The 23,782-nt window shown below is 44.1% G+C and overlaps 1 long non-coding RNA gene across 1 annotated transcript; it reads left to right on the top strand.

The window, feature by feature from the left end:
- The first annotated feature begins 5,278 nt into the window (after nt 1-5,278).
- Nucleotides 5,279-17,191, top strand: LOC115893297. Its single transcript, XR_004053297.1, has 2 exons — nt 5,279-5,525; nt 16,819-17,191. It is a non-coding gene; the product is annotated as an uncharacterized LOC115893297 (long non-coding RNA).
- Nucleotides 17,192-23,782: the final 6,591 nt, after the last annotated feature.

Below are 23,782 nucleotides of genomic sequence, written 5' to 3'. Positions count from 1 at the left end.
TGTGGGTACCCAGGGATACAAGATGCAGTTTCCACGAGACACTGTGGTGCAAAACGGAGGTGCACGTAGCCGGTTGTAGAGACAACAAAAGCCCCCAAGTTACAGAAGAGTTTGTTGTGTTCACCGGGCAGAGAGAAACATTCAAGATCACTTTCAAGTAATTCAGGGTGAGTAACCGAGCAGAGGGAAGGCTGGTCTGGCTGAAACTGTGAGCAAAGAAGTCTAGCCAAAGGGCAGCTGTTGGGGCAAAAGCAGGTGTTCAGGGGGCTAGGGAGGCACACTGGCTGGAAAGAAAGACATTGTCATCCTGCCCTGCGCTTGTGCAGCCTGGACAGTGGTGTCTCATCTGACCTGAGGGCTGCCATCCTGAAAGGCAGCATTAACACAAATTTGGGTAAAGCCATTCTTTCTCTAAACCTTCCCAATTATTCCCTTAAAACTCTAATAATTCTCAAGTTCTGTGAACTTTTAAAAAAGACTTTACTGTAGAGTTCCTGCTTTTACTTATGCTCTTTGATATGCATGCATCTCCTTTCCACAAATTCACCACTAGGGCCACTTTCCTTACAGGGGTAAAATAGTTGTGCTGCATATTCTGTGCTCCAGAGTGTATGGCCAATTTTCAAAATCTCTATATCTGACTTGCCCTTTGGGTCTGCGTTGAATCAAAATGATCCTAGAGTTGAATGGGTGAGGGTGAGGTGGATGGAGGACAAGGCTGGGTGTGAACTTCAAAGGAAACCCGCAGGTGTTGATCTCCTCCAGTCAGCTGGTGTTCCCAAGCACTGTGTCCATTCTCAAGATTCACGGATGGAGGATGGAGGATGGAGGAGGGTCTCAGGGAGTCAGCCCATGGAGGGAAGCAAAAGAATCAGTCTACATTGGAGTGGACCTCCCTTAAACAGAGGCTGCTTTAATCGAAATGTTTATGGCTCTTTCAAATTCATATCTTGAAATCCTTACCCCCAAAGTGATGGTATTAGGAAGTGGGACTTTTGGGAGGCAGTTAGATCAAGGGGACAGAGCCCTTATGAATGGGACTAGTGCCCTTATGAAAGAGGCCTGAGAGAGACCCCTCACCCTTTCCACCATGTGAGGTTAGAGCGAGGGTACTGTCTATGAGCCAGGAAGTGGGCCCTCACCAGACACCCAATCTGCCAGCACATTGATCTTGGACCTCCCACCCTTGATCTTGGACCTCCCAACCTCTAGAACAGTGAGATAGGAATTTCTGTTTTTTAGGAACTACCTGATCTGTGGCATTTTGTCATAGCAGCCCGAACAGACTAAGAGCGAGATATAATCTAGATTCACAGGGGCCATCAGTGACATGTCAAGGCGGCATACAAAATGGTGCATACCGTGGATGGGCGAATTCATGGACACTAAATGCCGTTGAGATGCAACACTTCCTACTTCTAAAAGCACTGGCTAACCTGGATTTTGGCCTGGGAGACAGGCTTGCACTGACTGAGTTTCAGCAAACTCCTTTGAACTGTTGGGATTTTAGAGGTAGCAAGTGTGGGGCGGCTGGGTGGGCACTCAGGAGACAGAGTTGACCGTGGGAAGCTTCCAAACTCTGCCCTGCACAACTGCTTGGCCCAGCACAGCAGCTGGGAAAGGAAAAAAAAAAAAAAATAGACACCACAAGGCCCCGTTATGGCTTGAGATTCTCTTCGCCTCCTGGTCTGACACAGCCACCATTGGTATGTAGTGCTTTGGGTCATGGTTCTTTGAGTTTACGACTTATTCAAGATGCCTTTGAAGCTAGACTCAGCATAAGCCAGGCCGGGACGGTGGGCAGGTTGGCACTTGATCTCCATTCATATTTACAAAGGCTGCTTCAAAAAGGAAAGCTAATTGTGGTGTCCCAATGCCCAAGTGACCTGAATGCTGCTACAAATTGCCTCCTCGGGCATAGAGGTACTGGGTAGTCTTCTGTTCTTTATCCTTGCTACGCCTCGCCAATTCCTTTAGGCTGTCTTCCTTCCTCCCTCCCTTCCTTCTATCCTTCCTTCCTTTCTTTTTTCTTTTCCCTGTCCACATATTTTACATCTGGCCTGATCCTGTCACTACCCCAGGTTTGATTAACTTAGGCAAACCCTTCATCGTACCCAGCTGCTGATTTCAGATGCAGAGTGGGGAGATAAAAAACTGTCAAGAGGGGAAAATGGATGAGCAGCAGATAAATGGTGGCGGGGGGGGGGGGGCGGCGGGGCCGGGGGGTGGTGCAATTTGCTCAGGCACGGCCTGCCACTTGCCTGGCTTCTAATTAGAGACATAAGAAATATGTTTTTCTTCCCAGATTCGGACGCTGTTTTTCATTTTCAAAAAGCCATCTGAATCCCGTCTTTAGCGTGATCTTGTGCTATTTTGCTGGCAGTTCCACAATAGCCACCAACTTAGGGACTGCTGAGAGGAGCCAGATATCCCTGCCAGAGAAAATGCATCCCTGAACCTGACATCTGGGTCTTGCAGCTGGAGGGAAGGAGGAGACAAAAAAGACGCAGTCCTGAGTGTCATCAAAGGCAGTTGATGGTGCCAAGCGAGTATGGAAATTACATGCAGTGCAGATGCCATTTTCAACATCAGACGAATAATGCAGCTATTTAAGAAAAACAAAGATGTGCTTAGAAATTGATCACCCGTGTACGTGCAGTGAAAATGTTCATGGCTTCCAGGGTGTGACAGGGATGGGCAGCGTGCTCGTTTCCAAACCATTCACATTCTTTTCTCACTGTGATTCTGAAAGAGTAACTGAAGAAGTCAGATTATTTCCCCGCTTTTATAAAACACAAGGGGGAAGAAGTTACTTGAAACTGAGCTTTAGAACACACTCTACATGGGCAGTTAAAGTTTTCAGGTTTATGCCGGCTTTTTTTCTTCGAAGCAGCATTTTAGATTGCTTTGTGAGACAGACAAGGGAATATGAAAGCCAGAAAGTACACTCAGTTATCTACAGGCCATGATCAATCACAAAGAATTAGTTCATTGTGCTGCGATTTGAGGGAGGAGGAGCGGAGAGAGAGGAAATTGCAAATGCTGATGAGCATGAAAGCACCTTCTCCTCTTTCCTTCTTTCCTCTTCTGAGTTAGATCTGCTCAAGATTAGAGGATGCACAGAGCCACGAATGTTCAGCTTAGAGGCATTGTGCAGATCCACTTTTGGTTTATGCAAGGTGAATACGGTGGTAGTAGGGGCAAATACCAGCTCCCCAGGTTCAAATCTTTCAGAAAAAGGCTCTGTTACCTTTTGTTACTAGCAAAACACACATTGTCAGGAGAGAGGACTTCTCTCTGTAAAAGTATCTTTGCCAAGGGGAAGCCTGGGAGGAGACAGGATTTTTCGTATCTAAAACATGACTTAAAACTGGGAATTTCATGTTTTCGCTGGAACAGCCAGTGGGTTTAAGTGGTTTTTGTTATCAATTACCCCTTTAAAAAAAACCTTATTTTTGTCGTTATTTAAAGGAAAACATTGTTTGAATTTGGCAGTCAAAATAATGTTCCAGAACTTCTAGGGTACTGAGCTCTGGGCATCCTCGTGGTGACTTCAGAATTTATTTCTAGGACGGCTTTGGGGTGGAGATCTGTTGGAGTAACACCAGCTGGGGGTCTTGGCTTGAACTATGTTTACATGGCAAGCACACTATTGTCACTTAGACTGTACAATTATTTGTAGTGGCTTGGAGAACTGTTAGCCTAAAGCCCCCTAAATCTCCCCCTTGACATCACCTCTGTTCTTGTCCTAAGCATGCATTTCTCCACGTGGGCACTACTGCATTTTGGAATGGGTCACTCTTCTTTATGCAGGACTGTTGTACTGCAGGACTTTCAACATCCCTGACCCTGCTCACTAATTGCCAGAAAACTGGAGGTGGCCACTGTGACAATCAAAAAAATCACCCCACACTTCCCAATGCCTTGCTCAGATCCCATTAGGTTTATTTCAGTCCTCACATATATACTTTTTTGAGTGCATTTGGGTGAAAAATAAATAAGCATATATATAAACAAAGCGGAGTCACTGGGGAGACAGTGCTGTCTGGAACAGTGGCTCTGTATTTTTTTCTCCTCATTTCTATACCAGTCGTGTGCACAATACGTGCCTGTCAGTAATAGCTCTCATTAAAAGAAATTGTTTTCAATTTATTTAGGACAAAGGTGGGGGTGCAGATTGAAAATTTTTTTCCTTAGATTCAGCACCTATAGAGGGTCTCATACTTATCCTGTATCTCTGGTTGAGTGTCCCTGGTGAATTGAAAGTGCACTGGATTACAAAGACAATTTGCCATAAAATAGCTGTTATATGGCCAGGCGCGGTGGCTTACTCCTGTAATCCCAGAACTTTGGGAGGCCAAGGTGGGCGGATCATGAGGTCAGGAGTTTGAGACCAGCCTGACCAAGATGGTGAAACCCCGTCTCTACTAAAAATACAAAAATTAGCCGGGCATGGTGGCGCATGCCTGTAATCCCAGCTACTCAGGAGGCTGAGGCAAGAGAATCGCTTGAACCTGGGAGGCAGAGGTTGCAGTGAGACAAGATTGTGCCACTGCACTCCATCCTGGGCAACAGAAGGAAACTCCATCCCCCCCCCCAAAAAAAATCCATTATATTATGCAAGCTGTTTAACACCTTTATACGTCAACTACCTCATCCGCAAGATGGGGATAATAACGTGTGCTCTACTTACCTCGTAAAGTTGTGAGGACAAAATTAAAACTGTAAGATTTCTTTGAGGAGCTAAATGCATCATGGGTAAGTTGTACAACTCCTATGGAGACAGTATGATGGTTCCTCATGGACCCAGCAGTCCTGTGAGGAACCATCAGCAATCCAGCAATCCAGCTTCTGGATTTATATCCAAAAGAATCAAAATCAGAGTCTGAAAGAGATATTTGCATACCAATGTTCATAGCAGCGTTATTCACAATAGCCGAGAGGTGGGAGCAACCCAAGTAACCATCCACAAATGAATGGATAAACAAAATGTGGTATATACATACAATGGAATATTATTCAGTCTTGAAGAGGAAGGAGACCCTCTCGCATGCTGCAACATGGGTGAACCTTAAGGACATTATTCTAAGAGAAATAAGCCAGGAACAAAACGGCAAATACCATATGATTCTGCTTATATGAGATACCTAGAGTAGTCAGACTCATAGAAACAGAAAGTAGAAAGGTGGTTACTGGGGACTAGGGGGAGGGGAAAGGAGAGTTACTGTTTTAATGAGTATAGGGTTTTGGTTTTAGAAGATAAAAAAGTTCTAGAGATTTGTTTCACAACAATGTGAATATACTTGATGCTGCTGAACTTTACACCTATCTAAAAAAGGTTAAAATGGTAAATTTTATGCTAAGTGTTTGTTGTTTGTTTGTTTGTTTGACCACAATGAGAAAGAAAGCATGGTAGAAACAGAAGGTATCAGAGGTTCCAAGATGGCCGGACAGGAACAGCTTCAGTCTGCAGCTCCCAGAGTGACAGACACAGAAGATGGGTGATTTCTGCATTTCCAACTGAGGTACAGGGTTCATCTCACTGGGGCTTGTCAGACAGTGGGTGCAGCCCACAGAGCAGGGCGGGGCATTGCCTCACCTGGGAAGTGCAAGGGGACAGGGAATTCCCTTTCCCAGCAAAAGGAAGCCATGACAGATAGTACCTGGAAAATCGGGACACTCCCACCCTAATACTGTACGTTTCCAATGGCCTTAGCAAACGGCACACCAGGAGATAATATCCTGCACCTGGCTTGGAGGGTCCCATGCCCACAGAGCCTTGCTCACTGCTAGGACAGCAGTCGGAGATTGAACTGCAAGGTGGCAGCAAGGCTGGGGAAGGGGCATCTGCCATTGCTGAGGCTTGAGTAGGTAAACAAAGCAGCTGGGAAACTCGAACTGGGTGTAGCCCACCGCAGCTCAAAGAGGCCTACCTACCTCTGTAGACTCCACCTCTGGGGGCAGGGCATAGCTGAACAAAAGGCAGCAGAAACTTCTGCAGACTTAAACGTCCCTGTCTGACAGCTTTGAAGAGAGTAGTGCTTCTCCCAGCATGGAGTTTGAGATCTGAGAACAGACAGACTGCCTCCTCAAGTGGGTCCCTGATCCCCGAGTAGCCTAACTGGGAGACACCTCCCAGTAGGGTCTGACTGACACCTCATACAGCCAGTTGGCCCTCTGAGACAAAGCTTCCAGAAGAAAGATCAGACAGCAGCATTTGCTGTTCTGCAATATTTGCTGTTCTGCAGCATCCGCTGGTGATACCCAGGAAAACAGGGTCTGGAGTGGACCTCCAGCAAACTGCAACAGACCTGCAGCTCAGGGTCCTGACTGTTGGAAGGAAAACTAACAAACAGAAAGGACATCCACACCAAAACCCCATCTGTACATCACCATCATCAAAGACTAAAGGTAGGTAAAACCCCAAAGATGGGGAGAAACCAGAGCAGAAAAGCCAAAAATTCTAAAAATCAGAGTGCCTCTTCTCCTCCAAAGGAATGCAGTTCCTTGCCAGCAATGGAACAAAGCTGGATGGAGAATGACTTTGACAAGTTATTCTCCAGTAACTCTATTGGTAATAACAAACTTCTCCGAGCTAAAGGTGGATGTTCGAACCCAATGCAAAGAAGCTAAAAACCTTGAAAAAAGATTAGATGAATGGCTAACTAGAATAAACAGTGTAGAGAAGTCCTTAAATGACCTGATGGAGCTGAAAACCATGGCATGAGAACTATGTGACACATGCACAAGCTTCAGTAGCTGATTTGATCAAGTGGAAGAAAGGGTATCAGTTATTGAAGATCAAATGAATGAAATGAAGCGAGAAGAGAAGTTTAGAGAAAAAAAAGTAAAAAGAAATGAACAAACCTCCAAGAATAATGGGACTATGTGAAAAGACCAAAGCTACATCTGATTGGTGTACCTGAAAGTGACAGGGAGAATGGAACCAAGTTGGAAAACACTCTTCAGGATATTAACCAGGAGAACTTTCCCAACCTAGTGAGGCAGGCCAACATTCAAATTCAGGAAATACAGAGAATGCTGCAAAGATACTCCTTGAGAAGAGCAACTCTAAGACACATAATTGTCAGATTCACCAAAGTTGAAATGAAGGAAAAAATGTTAAGGGCAGCCAGAGAGAAAGGTCGGGTTACCCACAAAGGGAAGCCCATCAGACTAACAGCAGATCTCTCAGCAGAAATGCTACAAGCCAGAAGAGAGTGGGGTCCAATATTTAACATTCACAAAGAAAATAATTTTCAATCCAGAATTTCATATCCATCCAAACTAAGCTTCATAAGTGATGGAGAAATAAAATCCTTTACAGAAAAACAAATGCTGAGAGATTTTGTCACCACCAGGCCTGCCTTACAAGAACTCCTGAGGGAAGTGCTAAACATGGAAAGGAAAACCGGTACCAGCCACTGCAAAAACATGCCAAATTGTAAAGACCATCGATGCTAGGAAGAAAATACATCAACTAACGAGCAAAATACCAGCTAATATCATAATGACAGGATCAAATTCACACATAACAATATTAATCTTAAATGGAAATGGGCTAATTGCTCCAATTAAAAGATATAGACTGGCAAATTAGGTAAAGAGTCAAGACCCATCAGTGTGCTGTATTCAGGAGACCCATCTCATGTGCAGAGACACACATAGGCTCAAAATAAAGGGATGGAGGAAGATCTACCAAGCAAATGCAAAACAAAAAAAAGCAGGGGTTGCAATCCTAGTCTCTGATAAAACAGACTTTAAACCAACAAAGATCAAAAGAGACAAAGAAGGCCATTATATAATGGTAAAGGGATCAATTCAAAAAGAAGAGCTAACTATCCTAAATATATATGCACCCAATACAGGAGCACCCAGATTCATAAAGCAAGTCCTTAGAGACCTACAAAGAGACTTAGACTCCCACACAATAATAATGGGAGACTTTAACACTCCACTTTCAACAGATCAATGAGACAGAAAGTTAACAAGGATATTCAGGAATTGAACTCAGCTCTGCACCAAGTGAACCTAATAGACATTTACAGAACTCTCACAATCTCCTTAAGCTGATAAGCAACTTCAGCAAAGTCTCAGGATATGAAACCAATGTGCAAAAATCATAAGCATTCCTATCCACCAATAACAGACAAACAGAGAGCCAAATCATGAATGAACTCCCATTCACAATTGCTTCAAAGAGAGTAAAATAGCTAGGAATCCAACTTACAAGGGATGTGAAGGATCTCTTCAAGGAGAACTACAAACCACTTCTCAATGAAATAAAAGAGGACACAAATGGAAGAACATTTCATGTTCATGGATAGGAAGAATCAATATTGTGAAAGTAGCCATACTGCCCAAGGTAATTTATAGATTCAGTGCCATCCCCATCAAGTTACCAATGACTTTTTTCACAGAATTGGAAAAAAAGAGCTACTTTAAAGTTCATATGGAACCAAAAAAGAGCCCAGGTTGCCAAGGCAATCCTAAGCAGAAAGAACAAAGCTGGAGGCATCATGCTACCTGACTTCAAACTATACTACAAGGCTACAGTAACCAAAACAGCATGGTAGTGGTACCAAAACAGAGATATAGACCAATGGAACAGAATAGAGCCCCTGGAAATAATACCACACATCTACAACCATCTGATCTTTGACAAACCTGACAAAAACAAGAAATAGGGAAAGGATTCCCTGTTTAATAAATGGTGCTGGGAAAACTGGCTAGCCATATGTAGAAAGCTGAAACTGGATCTCTTCTTTACACCTTATCCAAAAATTAATTCAAGATGGATTGAAGACTTAAATGTTAGACCTAAAACCATAAAAACCCTAGAAGAAAACCTAGGCAATATCATTCAGGTAATAGGCATGGGCAAGGACTTCATGACTAAAACACCAAAAGCAATGGCAACAAAAGCCAAAATTGACAAATGGGATCTAATTAAACTAAAGAGCTTCTGCACAGCAAAAGAAACTACCATCAGAGTGATCAAGCAACCTACAGAATGGGAGAAAATTTTTACAATCTACCCATCCGACAAAAGGCTAATATCCAGAATCTACAAAGAACTTAAACAAATGTACAAGAAAAAAAAATCAAACAGCCCCATTAAAAAGTGAGCAAAAACAGACACTTCTTAAAAGAAAACATTTATGCAGCCAACAGACACATGAAAAAATGCTCATCATCACTAGCCATCAGAGAAATGCAAATCAAAACCACAATGAGATACCATCTCACACCAGTTAGAATGGCGATCATTAAAAAGTCAGGAAACAACAGGTGCTGGAGAGGATGTGGAGAAACAGGAATGCTTTTACACTGTTGGTGGGACTGTAAACTAGTTCAAACATTGTGGAAGACAGTGTGGTGATTCCTGAAGGATCTGGAACTAGAAATACCATTTGACCCAGCCATCCCATTACTGTGCGTATACCCAAAGGATTATAAATCATGCTGCTATAAAGACACATGCACATGTATGTTTATTGCAGCAGTATTCACAATAGCAAAGACTTGGAACCAACCCAAATGTCCATCAGTGATAGACTGGATTAAGAAAATGTGGCACATATACACCATGGAATACTATGCAGCCATAAAAAAGGATGAATTCATGTCCTTTGTAGGGACATGGATGAAGCTCGAAACCATCATTCTGAGCAAACAATCGCAAGGACAGAAAACCAAACACCGCATGTTCTCACTCATAGGTGGGAATTGAATAATGAGAACACTTGGACAAAGGGTGGGGAACATCATACACTGGGGCCTGTCATGGGGGGAGGAGGGATAGCATTAGGAGATATACCTAATGTAAATGATGAGTTAACGGGTGCAGCACACCAACATGGCACATGTATCCATATGTAACAAATCTGCACATTGTGCTCATGTACCCTAGAACTTAAAGTATATTAAAAAAAAAAGAAACAGACGGTATCGTTATCAAGTATAACTCAGAGGTTGGGAGAACAACAGGAGCATCTGCACATTTCCCAATGTAGGCAGATTATATCAGTAGGTCCACTGCCCTGAGTTCCCCAAGGGCACTTTTACAGAGGAACACATAAAGTAATAAAGCAGGGAAGTAATTAATTTAGAAAAGTATTTCTTAAAGTGGGAAATATACTAGCATTCCCTAAGGAATTTTAAAAAATACACAGGTCAGTGTTCTTGGCTGCAAATAACAGAAGCTACTCTGGTTAGCCATGTTAGTCAGGATTCTCCAGAAAGACAGAACCAGTGGGATATGTCTACATGTAGAAAGATATTTATTTGAAGGAATTGGCTCATATGATTATGGAGGCTGGCAAGATCAAAATCTGCAGAGGGGGCCTGTAGGCTGGAGACCCTGGGAAGAGTCAATGCGGAGGTTCAAGTCCAACAGCCATCAGGCTGAAGAACCAGGAAAGAGCTAATACATTGTAACCTGCACAGACCTAGGTGGACTGAACAAAGAGGGGCAAACATGGGAATAAAAGACAGGAGACAAAAGAGTTATTTGGAAGAAGAGGTCGGGGGCACCTTGCCTCTGGTGGACAAGGGCCCCAAACTTTACACGGCCCTCCATATTTATTAGGCAAAAGAGATATGAGAAGGGGAGTGGAAGAAGGGATCAGCTGCTTAGTCCAGAGCAGGCTTGCAAGACTGTATTCCTCGAACAACAGGCTCTAGATATCACAGTAGATAGCCTCAGTGCCAGGGAGTGATTGCCTCCAGCAAACTTTCTGGTGGCAGGAGCAGTCGTGAGTTTGCTCACATCCTGCATTCATGATAAACAGTTTGCTGTTTGATCATATAGCCTCCAGTGGAATGCTCAGTTAGTCACATCCCACGGGCCTTTGGCTCCCTGCATATCCCCCTTTCTGTTTATGAATTAATTGAAAGAATGTAAGGCCAGGCTGGGCAGCTCTCATTCTCTAATTGGCAGTCCATCCTATTTTACAGACTATAAACAGAACACAGAGACAAAACAACATTATTCTGAGAACCACATAAAAGATGTAAATGTGCCTCAGATAGGTCCAAGGGTTGAGGCTCTCCAGGCCTTGCTGGAATTCAGTCCAGCCTTCTAAAGAAGGCTGAAACTCTTGAGTTTGTTTATTTAAATCAAGAATTTTGTTTTGTAATTCACTAATATCAAAGGTGATGTTGGATGTGAAAGTTCCCTGCAAACGGGCTTTCACAGGGTCCCACAGATACTCACTTCAGTTATGTTCTAAGTTGGTTACACAAATATGAATGTGATTAAAATGACAATGCAATTGCTACTGCAATTGCAAGCTTTGTATTTGTTCCCTAACCATAGAACTGTAGATTTTAACATTGCCACTTCAATTTGTAACTCAGTATTAATTTTATTCTGAAGTAGCCACGCTTGGTCGGCTGGGCACATCCAGTTCTCCACGTACTGAGCTGTTTGAACAGAACTATGCAAAGCTATAGAAGATATCACAACAGAAGTTATTAGTGTGACCAAGGAAACAATAGCAAAAATTATCATGCCTAAGGCTCTACAGACACAATGAGTAAGCTGAGTTAGAAGAAGTTTTACAAAATGCAAAGCCAGTGTGGCAGCCCAAGATTCAGACAGATTAACAGGGATGCCACCTAAAATCATCAAAGTAGAGATCTTAAGTGTCTGCAATGTGCTAATATTAATGCAGTGATATGACTGGCAAGATGTGCAGATCAATTGGGTATTGTTTACCTGGAGCTGGTCCTTCTTAGCTGCTAAAAAGACATAAGGATTAAAAACACAAACTGTAAATTGAGTGGTGATATTCTTTACAAATGTAACATTAGAACTGTGTCGTGACTCCGGTCGGCCTTCTCTCTGTCTTTGCACTCAGGGTCAGCTGACTCATGGCTCATACCAGAGGGACCAGGCCCATGGTTGGCCACCCTGGGTTCCTCCAGTCTCCGGATCCATGGTTGCATGCAGCTTGAGGGCATCCACACAGTTTGTCTCCTGTAAAAACACAAGCATACCCTCTTCCCCATGTCAGTAAATCCACTGGACCTTTCCATTGTCCTTCTTCTGGGGATTTCCATAACACTTCTGGATAAACTTTCCTCTTTTCCTCTAACATTTGCCAGTGTCTTTCTGCTGGAGTCTTACCATCCATACCAGGAGTCCAAAAATTTAAAGTAAATAAGGCTAAATGTAGTTTTGATTGAGGTGGTAGTTGGCTTCCTATACCCCCTTTTTGTTTTTTTCAACATGCATTGTAATGTTTATTGTGCCCGTTCTATAATGCCTCATCCTCTAGGATTACAAGGAATTCCTGTTTTATGGGTTATAGCCCAAAGTTGTAAGAAATTTTGAAAAGCATGACTAGTACAAGCTGGTCCCTTGTCAGTTAATAATTGTTTAGGTATTCCCATATAAGCAAATGATGACAGACAATGTTACCCTATGTGACCAGCTGTCTTACCTGTTTGGCATGTAGCATGCAGCATATGAGAATAAGTGAAACAAATTAGTGTACAAAAAAGTACACTAGACCCAGAACTGTGTCTAGTGTCTCAAAAGTACACTAGAACTGGGTCTAGTGTACTTTTAACTGTAGCAGTTTCTATGCGACTGTCTACATTTACAACATAAGCTGAATCACAGACAATGTTGATAGGATCTGAAGCTGTGAGCTGTAAAACCTGAATGACAGCAATTAGCTCTGAGCACTGAGCTGAAGCACCAGAGGTATCTAACTTCTCCTGTGTTAGGGGCCATTGATCCACCCGCACAGGTTTGTCACTAAGCCATTCTAATAGTAAGGCAGTGGGTGGAGGAGAAATATCAATGACTCCCATCAGAAATCCTGACATCCTAGCCCTTTTCTATCTGTTTTTCCAGTTACTGATATTGGGTTAGGATTTCTCTGAAGAAATTTTCCTAAACCTTTTCCCTTCTGATATCTCATGTTCTTCAACATTTTAAATCCTGGGTTATCAAAGTTTTCATTTGTAAGTCTGATATCCCATGCTGCAAGTAAGTCTCGACCCCATAAGTTGATGGCTATATTTGCAACATAAGGCTGAAAAGTACATGACTGTCCATCTGGACCAAGACAAGATAAAATCTCAGCACTCTGTTGAACACTTTGGGCTGTTCCTACTCCCACTAGGGACGTAGAAGCTAATTGCAAGGGCCAGGATGGGGGCCAATTATCTTTAGATATTACTGATACATCAGCTCCCATATCCATAAGCCCATAAAGTGTCTTTCCTTTAATTTGTACTACACAGGTGGGTCTATTAGAGGCTATGGGTTGGGATAGATAGATTTCACTTGTAGTTGTGCTCCCAAGCCCTTTACTTCCTCATTTCTCCTTTCATGGAGAAGGGTGTAATTTGCAAGAAATAAGCAATAATTAAGCAATATATTCTCCCAGTTCAAAAACCTAAAGATTCTGTGACATTAAAACCATTTGAATTTCTCCTTCATAATTGGAGTCAGTCACTCCTGGGACTACAGCAATGCCTTGCAAGTTAAGGTGGCTTTTGCCTAAAATTAGTCCCATATATCCTGCTGGTAAAGGTCCCCAAATGCCAGTGGGAAATTTGGTAGGTTTGTCTCCAGCAACTAATGTGATTCTCTGGCGGGTAGATCTGATGCTGCACTTCCTGGTGTTCCCGGGGTGAGGGAATCAATGTGCCTCTGGGAACTCATCCCTGAAACGGGGTTGAGGTCTGGACTGGGAATGCCCTCATTGTTTGTGGGGCCCGGGTCCAGGCCCCCATCTCGTTGCTCAGCAGGGGGGTGCCATTTTGATGAGTTTTGAGCAGCGCTGATTAGCCCAGTGATTTCCTTTGTTACAGCGAGGACAAAGTCCTGGCGTTTTTTTCCGCTGGGTGGGGCACTGCACTGTAAGGTCCTTTATGTCATGAGATCTGGTGGCATTCCTTTTTAAAATGTCCAGTTTTTCCACAATTAGAACATTTTCCCATTTTAGTATTTGACCCTTGGCTCCTTTTAGATTTGTCAACTGCTAAATTAGCCATTGCTTACGCTAACATTGCGGAGCCATGAAGCTCAGTTCCTACAACCTGACAAGCTCTGAGAAAATTTCCTAAGCTCTTTGTACACTCATGGGTGCCAGTGCACGTTTACAGTACGCGTTTGCATTCTCAAAAGCTAGAGTTAAGGTTAGCATTTCTGCAGCCATGGTATGAAGAATCTGACACTTCACTGCCTCTTGTAATTTTGTAAGAAATTGCTTATAGGGTTCCTGTGACCCTTGTATGATATGTAAAAAGGATTGTACTGGGACTCCCTCTTCAGGAATTGTGGCCCAGGTGCGTTTAGCGGCCTGTGCACACTGTTGATAAGCAGCGTCTGGGAGTGCCGTTTGACGTTCCAGGTCTGAATTAGGGCCATTACCTAACAGCATATCCTCTGTAATGTCTGTGTGTCCAGAAACATAGTTCTGTTTAGCCTGGCATGCACACATTTCTTGCCAATTTAAATTCCATGTCAGATATGCACTAGCGGACAAGCAAGTTCGTGCCAAGTGTCTCACATCAAAGGGTAAAAGATGCATAGAACCAAACACAGATTCTAGCAATCCTAAGGTGAATGGGTTCTGTACGCCGTATTTACCACACTCGCTTTTAATTCCTTTAACAACTTAAACTCTAGTGGAGTGTGTTCATGAATAACCCGCTGTGGGTTGTTTGGATCAGGCCTTACCGAAATAGGAAAAGTGCAAGGTCCTAAGGGCTCTCCAGCTATGGCAGCAGAGCGCAAATTTCTTTGTATTGGGGTCTCTATTTCTGCCACTGAAGGGGGCAGTACAGATGTTTCTGCAACTGGAGGAGGTGGTATAGGCCAATTTTTATCCTCCCTCTCCTGTTTTTTATTTTTAATTGGAGCTGTGGGTGGGACAACAGATCCTTTCAGATTTTTAGATTTACCCTGCTGTCCCGCAGAATAATAAGGAGATAATGACAGAAGTACAGTACGAACTAAACTCCAAGTGTACGAACTTTCTTCCAAGTGAAGAAAACAGAAGAATCAACTTTAAGACCTTTTTGATGACCCTGTTTTGATCCTTCTGCTGCTCTATCCCAATTTTCCACATCAAGAGTGCCTACCTGTGGAAACCATGGGTTATGTGTGATAACCTTTTGTGGCTTCTGCAGGAGGTTAGTTAGTGTCTGTGAATTAATCTGAGCTCCAGACCATCTCAGCAGAACTTTAAGCAACTGCACATAATGTTCTTCTTCAATAGACAAATTCTTCCCCTTGTTACCCTGATTCAGAAAACTTCCCATTCCCAGTACTTCTTTAAAGCACTGTTCCCAGTACCTCTTTAGGGCACTGACCTTTTATCTGCTGCTGGCAGACTCATCCCGGGGTCTCCGTTCGCTTGTCAATTTCAGTTCCTCTGCTCCAGCAGACCTTCTTCATTCACATCCTCGTAGTCCCGTATTCAGATGCCACTTGTTGGGTGTCCTTGGAGTCCCTGTTCTGGGTCACCACTTGTAACCTGCACAGACCTAAGTGGACTGAACAAAGGGGACCAAATGTGGGAATAAAAGACAGGAGACAAAAGAGTATATTTGGAAGAAGGGGTCAGGGGGCACCTTGCCTCTAGTGGACAAGGGCCCCAAGTTTTACACAGCCCTCCGTATTTATTAGGCAAAAGAGATAGTGCGAAGGTGGGTAGAAGAAGGGGTCAGGGACTCAGTCCAGGGTAGGCTTGCAGGACTGTATTCCTCAAACAATAGGCTCTAGATATCACAGTAGATAACCTCAGCACCAGGGAGTGATTGCCTCTAGCAAACCTTCTTTTGGCAGGAGCAGTCGTGAGTTTGCTCACATCCTGCATTCATGATAAACAGTTTGCTGTTTGATCATATAGCCTCCAGTGGAATGCCGAGTTGGTCACATCCCATGGGCCTTTGGCTCCCTGCAATGCATCAGTTCAAGTCCAAAGGTTTCTGCTGTAAAACTTCTTCTTGCCTGCGAGAAGCCAGACTCTTATTCTCTTCGTGCCTTCAATTAACTGGAGGAGGCCCACCACATTATGGAAAGCAATCTGCTTTACTCAAAGTTCACCAATTTAAATGTAAACCTCATCCAGAACCCTCACGGAAACATCCAGAGTCATGTTTGACCAAATATCTAGGCACTGTGGTCCAGCCAAGTTGACCCATAAAATTAAACATCACATTAGCTTAAGCAGAAAAGAAATTCACTGGAAGTGTATTAGGGACCTCCCCTGATCCCTAGGAAAACTGAAGAACCTGGTTGGAAATGGAATGGGAACTGACATAGCCTAGGGAGTCAGTCCCTCCAACTCATGCCTAACTAGCAAGACTACCACTGCCACAGCCACAGTCCCTGCTGCACTGCCAATGTCACCAAATGCCTCTGAATCCTGAACTCTTTCTGTGTCATTTGCCTCAAATCCAAAGTCCTGGGTAGGAGCATCCAGTTGGCTGAGCCTAGTCCATGTACTGCAGCTACTAGGGGACAAGATAGTGAGTGTGTGGCATTTTTAGCATTGTGGTTGGAGGCTGGCCCTACTTCCCACCAAGACACACAATGGGGAGATTCCTAAGCAGAGGAAGGGGACTCAGCTGTTGGACAGTTGAAGAAATTATGAAGGTCTACTCTATATATTTGCACTCCTGACCTAACCGAATGTAAGAGCTGGAAGGCAGATATGTAATTTCAAAAATCTCCCCCAGATGATTCTAAATCACTTCCCTTCCATCTCCGCTCCCATCATTGTATGTCTTGCTGTTTTAGAAACAATGATTTGTAATAATTGTTCTCTTCCATTTTCTTATATCTAGATAACTGTGAAACAATCATCAGGGGATCTGGCTAACAATGTGAGAAGCTGCCTAATTCTGGCTACACCTTCTGACCTCACGCTGGTGTGGACTTGAAGAGGGTGCTCTTGGATCCAAGAACTTGAGACCAACTCTAACTATCTTAATCTATTTATTGAGAGTGTATCAGAGCTTGCAGAACCAACCCAATGTGTGGGTTTGGGTGTGGACAGCAAACACAGTAGTCCAGAAGGCTGGAAAGCTGGTCTTTCAGCTGGAATAGGTGGGCTTGGACATCACCTCTGCATTGCTGGACTGTGGTATGGTCTCACATCACAAGAAGATTTAAGCCACCTTATTCACTTAATAAAGATTTAAAGATGATAAGCCTGTCCACATCATTTGCCTATGCCTTAATTCCTTTGGGTGGCAAGAGAAGACATCTGGCCTGAGGCTTTTCCCGTAAGTTTACACCAAGGGAGAAATCCCCCCAAATAGGAAGGGAAGCCAGATGCTGTACAATAAAAACCAAACCCAAACAAAATAACATAAGACACACACTTACACAGAAACCTCCATGACCTCTCCTCCAGTAAACAAAACAATGAGTGATCCTGTTTCTGTTTTGCATGGGCAGCCCCTACATTGAGCTGTTTTACCACCTATCTCTAAAATGTAGAGTCTAAACCATCTGACTCTGTTTCTCCTACTGGTTCCCATTCTTCCTCTTCTCCTATGGTTATCATTAATGCTTTTACCAAATATTTCCATTTCTACCCCTGTGTGGGTGTGTGATTGGATTATACCTTCTTATCCCCTGGAGACTGAGTGTGGGCGTATGTTTTGTATTGGCCAATAAAAGGTGAATGGAAGTGGCTTCTATGTGTGGAAGCTTTAAGAGCCTGTGCCTGATTTGCCACACTCTTTTCTCCCTGACAATGATCACTATAATCTCGGAAGCACACTTTGAGATGGAGCCTCCATCAGCCTGGAGCCTGGAGGGATTATGGTGAGCGAAGGCACCAGCCAACATTCGTACACATGAACCAGGACAAGAAATAAACCTTTATGACCCCTAAAATTTTAGGGCTTTTTGTTACTGCAACAAAGATTAGACCACTCTAACTGATCGAGCTAATCTGTCCCTTCCTGCCACCTCCCCTGGACTTTCTCAAGATCTTGCATCTCTGCCCCTCAAACTGCTATCCTTCTTACAGCTTCAGCTTTTACCTCCACACACTAGGGTTCAGCTTCGTGTCCTGCCTCAGACTGCCACTTCTAATTTCCATTTGGATACCATTATATTTTCAAAATGTACACAGTGAAACCCCTCCCAGAGTTAATTCTTTGTGCAACTTCTCTCTCTTTTTACTATGTCACTATCAATTTTCCAACCCCTGAATTCTAAATCTGAGAGATCTTTGACTCACTCTCTGCCTTCACTACCCCGCCCCCCCAATCAATTACCAAATCCTCTTTTATTCTCATTTTTGAGGTCTCTTGAATTTGTCCTTAGTGCTACCAGTGCTCTTACCTCCCAGGCTCCTTACAGCTAAGGAAAAGGCACAGGCCTCAATCCACTGTATTTGTTTATTACAGGGCATTCCATAACCAAATACCACAGACTGGCTGGCTTGAACAATACGAATCTATTTTCTCACAGTTCTGGAGATTGTAAGTCCAAGATCAGTGTGCCAGCAGAGCTGATTTCTCTGAGGCCTCTCTGCTTGGCTTGTAGATGGCCACCTTCCTGCTGTGTCTTCACATGGCCTTTTCTCTGTGCACAGCCACTCCTGGTATCTCTTCCTCTTCTTAGGACACCAGTCATATTGGATTAGGGCCCCACCCTTATGGCCCTATTTAACTTTAATTATCTCTTTAAAGGCTCTATCTCCAAATACAGTTCACACTGGTGGTTAAGGCTTCAGCATATGAATTTTGGGAGGACAAAATTCAGCCCATGACATGGTACCAATCAGCCATGCTGGGGCCAGGTTTAGACTCAGGAGCTGGTGAGGAAAGGACACCATGCCAGCAATGATGGCAGAGGCCAAGGTCACATTGCTCCTGGTTTGGAAGTCACAATGTGGTTGGCAGTAGTGGAGACTGGTGTAAATTTGAGTTCCAGGCTCAAAAGTTACTCAGAAGTGGTGCATAAACGGCAATGCCAGCTGACATGCCTGGTGGTTGGTAGTAGCAGTTGTGATGATCTTATCAGACCAGTTCTGCAAGGAAGTGGGCACTATTTCTAGAAGTTTGGCTTTAAGAGTATTCTCCAGTCTTCTTAACAATTTTATTTGACCCTATATCATGTGATGCTTATGATATATGAGAAAAATAATATCATTCTTGTAACTTACTTGGTATTAATAATTAGTTATTCAATATGACTCATGTCATGAATATGTCTACAGCACATTTTTAAATAAATATATTTTTATATCTTGAAATCATAGCAGTTCAGATACTTTCAAGAACAAGAAAATATGTTTGTGAGTGGGGTCATCTAAGTGTTAGAAATGACTTGAGCAAGTTGCAGAGCCTGGGTCTCCCATATCCTTTAAATACACTCCCCTTCTATCTAATCATTTAGAGTTGACTTTGCTTAAAATGAAAAGGACTGATGCCTAGATTATGACAACAGGGTCCCAACCTGGTGCCTATACTGCAAGTTATCTTTTTTTTTTTGAGACGGAGTCTTGCTCTGTCGCCCAGGCTGGAGTGCAGTGGCTGGATCTCAGCTCACTGCAAGCTCTGCCTCCCGGGTTTACGCCATTCTCCTGCCTCAGCCTCCCAAGTAGCTGGGACTACAAGTGCCCGCCACCTCGCCCGGCTAGTTTTTTGTATTTTTTAGTAGAGACGGGGTTTCACCGTGTTAGCCAGGATGGTCTCGATCTCCTGACCTCGTGATCCACCCGTCTCGGCCTCCCAAAGTGCTGGGATTACAGGCTTGAGCCACCGCGCCCGGCCACTGCAATTTATCTTAAAAACCATTGTCAAGCACATATTCCTTCATCATGTCCATCTCTGTCCACAAATTCTGAAGGAAACTTGGATTTTTTTTTTTTTTTTGAGACAGAGTTTTGCTCTTATTGCCCAGACTGGAGTGCAACGGCGCGGTCTTAGCTCACTGCAACCTCCGACTTCAGGGTTCAAGCGATTCTCCTGCCTCAGCCTCCCAAATAGCTGGGATTACAGATGTGTGCCAGCATGCCTGGCTAATTTTTGTATTTTCAGTAGAGACAGGGTTTCACCATGTTGGCCAGGCTGATCTTGAACTCCTGACCTCAAGTGATCTGCCAACCTTGGCCTCCCAAAGTGCTGGGATTTACAGACACGAGCCACCGCACCTGGCCTTGGATATCATTCTTTCAGCTTTATGATCCCTCAGTTGCAAGTGCAGAATACCAATTCAAAATAGCCTAAGCAAAAAACGATTACTCATTAGCAGGCATAGCTATGAAGTCCAAAGGAGTCTATAAAACTCCAGGCATTCAAGCGTGGCTGTGTTCAGGGGCTCAGATTATGTCCTTAGGGTTTTGTCTGTCTTCATCTCCTAACTCCCTTCGTGTGTCAGCAAAGATAGACTCTGGCTACTTGAACTTCGAAGGAGAAAGATGGAGGTATCTCCCTCTCAACTTCTCTCTTTCTCCGACAAAACTCTGCATTCTGATTGGTCCTGGGTGAATTATGTGTTATTCACTGGAACAATCAGTGTTCAGAAGGATGAGATTCTAATGAGCTGAGCTGGACTATGTAATAGGTGCCAAGGTAGGAGAAGTGGGCATGGTCCCACGAGGTCAAGGAGAGCCAATTCCCCAAAGGAAAAAAAAAGTCTCAACAGAATAATTTTCGAAACACACCAACTTTGGGCGCCAGTATACACTCCATCCCTTGAAATCACACTGGTGCCCTGTTCTGCCAGTGGGAGGTGGGCTCTGGTGTTTGGACAGAAATGATGACCCTGGCCTTTCCCAGGAAGAGGCTGCTCTGAGTCTGAGGGAAGCGAGCTTCCTCTGGAGGGATTGTGAGGCTTGTCCTAGTGGACCCAAGGCCTGTGTGCTGTAGCTCTGCTTTCCCCTCTAGGTCACTGCTTTTGAAGCTGGATGAGTTCACTTTTCTCTAGTGCTGGGAGCATCACCAACCCTTGTTGTCTCTCACGGCACTGCAGGAAGCGCTATGTGGTCTTTCAACGGCTCACTCCTGGCATCCAGGGAGAATTGAGCCCATTGTTTCAGGGGGTTTCCTTTAGGCTAATCTGAGGAGTGTGAAAGAACCCATTTAGAGAGGTCTGATGAACAAGGACAAAATAAAGATCAAACTCAGGCAAAATCAAAAGCTATTTGTTAACAGGCAAGATGTTCTTCAAAGTCTTTATCAGCAGCAAGGAACACTTATCTTGCAGAACTACGGGGAGAAAGTAGGATCTGGCGGTGGGGGGGCATTCATTTGAAGTTCTAAACAGATGACTGCTGGCCCAGCTGCTGGGCTCAGCATTATCAGTAAGTCTCTTGGGTTAAGTGGGCAGTGCTGGCGGATAAGGGTCTGGGAAAATAACAAGTCATCCAGTAGTAGGTAATGTTTATTGGAGAAACTCTCTAAGCCCTCCTGTCCTTGCATTCACCCTCAGGAAGGAATCCCATGCTGCAAATTAGAGAAACTTTCCTAATCCAGGGTTCCTGGTGTAGGAAATCGAGCTATCCAGGTGTCACGTAAACCACGCACCTACTTTTCAGATGATAAACAAATACAGGAGGCATCAGCTTCCTTAAACCAACACTAGAATGAGAGCATGATGGTGCTTCCAGAGTTGGTCTCCTGAATGTTGGCTTAAATGCCTACCATACACCAGGTAGGCATTGTGCCCGCATGATCTCATTTGATTCTTAACACACCCTAGACTCTTATTTTCCCGATTTTACAGATGCAGGAACTGAGAGAAGTGCATGCGGTTCACTTAAGTTTTCATAGGGAATACATAGAAGAACTGGGAGTTGAACCCCTGTGGCTTGCTCTATCCAAAGCCTGTGTTCCTAATCACTTACCATACTGCCATTCTCACTAGACCCAACAAGGACATCATCTCCTTTTTCCTTAGAAAATGGAATGGAGGTAGTCTCATGCCAAACGTTGGTCCTAGATGGAAAGAGTGAGGCACACAGAGGTTAAAGTGACCCACCTGGGACTATCATGGTTCACGAAATTGACCATAAGGAATGGATTTTGTTTTCTTATTGTAAAACACAAGCTATGAATCAAATGCCAACAGATGTAAGGATGTTGGGGTGGTGGTGGCCGAAAGAGTCACCCAGAATCCAGAGTTCCTCAGGCCCATCAAGTTAATGCATGTAATGATTACTATCAGGATACAGGTGTGTCTTAATAGCATTCCTTAAAATAATGACCACTACAGCTAGGAACGGTGGCTCACACCTGTAATCCCAGCACTTTGGGAGCCCGAGACAGGCAGATCACGAGATCAGGAGTTCAAGACCAGCCAGGCCAACATGACAAAACCCTGTCTCTACCAAAAATACAAAAATTAGCCGGGAGTGGTGGCACATGTCTGCAATCCCAGCTACTGGGAGGCTGAGACGGGAGGATTGCTTGAACCCAGGAGGTGGAGGTTGCAGTGAGGCAAGATTGTGCCACTGCACTCCAGACTGGGCAACAAGAGTAACACTTCGTCTCAAAAAAAAAAAAAAAAAAAAAGAATGACAACAGCAAACTGTGTTGCACAAAGCAGTAGCTATAATCCTTGTTACCTGTAGCTATTCAAATTCAAATTAATTGAAATGAAAGGAAACTTAAACTTCGGGTTCTCAGTGCTACCAGCCAGCCCCCTTCCGATTGTCCAATAGTGGGAACAGAGCATTTGCATCATTACAGAAGGTTCTACTGGACGGCGCTGCTACAAAACCTCCCTTGACCACACTCCGTGTTAGTGACTGCCCCATTTCTCTGTTGTTCTTCACAGCAAAACTCGTTGAAAGAGTCGGCTGTACTTGTTATCTCCACTTACTCACCTCCCTTTCTCTCCTCAGCCCACTCCATTCAGGCTTTCCACATACACCACTTGTCTGAACTCTCTTTGTTCAAAGTCGTTAATGATCTTCATTTTACCAAAGCCCATGGTCAGATGTCCCGACCTCATTCATCCTTTCAGCTGTGTTGGATGCTGTTGGTCACATCCTCCTTCTTCAAACACTTTCTTCCCTGAGCTTCCCAAAGACCCCAGGGTCTTGGTTCTCCTCCTCCCCAAATGAGACACATGGCAGTCTCCTTTATTGTTTTCTGCCTATAAGGCCTATCAATTCTGGGTTCTCTGAGGCTTCATCCTCAGACCATCTTCCTCAGGTATCCATGTTCTCTCCACGGGTGAACACAACAGCCAGAAGGTAGAAAGCACAGCACTCAGCTCCCAGGCTTACGGGCCTCCCACGGCTTCCCCCGGTAACCTGAGCAAAACCCACTGTGGCCCCCAAGGGCCTGCATGAGCTTGCCTCTGCCTACCTCTCCCTTGCCTCTGTCTCTGCTTGTTTTCCTCTGTTCTTTGGACAGGCCATTTGTTTCTGCTGAGTCTTTGGATTAGACCACTTCCCCCAGATCTTTCAATGGTTCCTTGTCGTCATTTGGGTCTGTTTTTCTTTTCTTTTCTTTTCTTTTTTTTTTGAGATGGAGTCTCGTTCTGTCACCAGGCTGGAGTGCAGTGGCGCAATCTCGGCTCACTGCAACCTCCGCCTCCCAGGTTCAAGTGATTCTCGTGTCTCAGCCTCCCAAGTAGCTGGAACTACAAGCATGTGCCACCACGCCCAGCTAATTTTTGTATTTTTAGTAGAGATGGGTTTCACCATGTTGGTCAGGATGGTCTCAATCTCTTGACCTTGTGATCCGCCTGCCTCGGTCTTCCAAAGTGCTGGGATTACAGGTGTGAGCCACCTTGCCTAGCTGTCATTTAGGTTTTAACTCAAACATTACTTTCTCA

The sequence above is a fragment of the Rhinopithecus roxellana genome, chromosome 14 (genome assembly GCF_007565055.1).
Source record: "Rhinopithecus roxellana isolate Shanxi Qingling chromosome 14, ASM756505v1, whole genome shotgun sequence".
In the NCBI taxonomy this organism is placed as follows: domain Eukaryota; kingdom Metazoa; phylum Chordata; class Mammalia; order Primates; family Cercopithecidae; genus Rhinopithecus; species Rhinopithecus roxellana.
Note: the sequence above shows the minus strand (reverse complement) of the source record. Positions and strands in the feature narration are given on the sequence as shown.